Below are 212 nucleotides of genomic sequence, written 5' to 3'. Positions count from 1 at the left end.
CGGAGCCACACTGTCTCCGCTGCTGCTGTCTCCTGCTAGCATCCCCACAAGTGCAGCAGCAGCAGCAGCAACAGGACGGTGGTAGCCTGGTTCCGATACACCACTTGCTGCTGCTGCTGCTGCTGCTGCAGCAGCAGCAGCAGCAGCAGACCGGAGGTCACCAGCGGGGAGTGCAGGGGCCAGCTGCTGGCCCCCCCCTCTACGGGGGGCAT

Source organism: Eimeria mitis, genomic scaffold, assembly GCF_000499745.2.
Source record: "Eimeria mitis Houghton genomic scaffold, Emh_scaff672, whole genome shotgun sequence".
In the NCBI taxonomy this organism is placed as follows: domain Eukaryota; phylum Apicomplexa; class Conoidasida; order Eucoccidiorida; family Eimeriidae; genus Eimeria; species Eimeria mitis.
The sequence above is the reverse complement of the archived record's forward strand: the minus strand, read 5'-3'. Positions refer to the sequence as shown.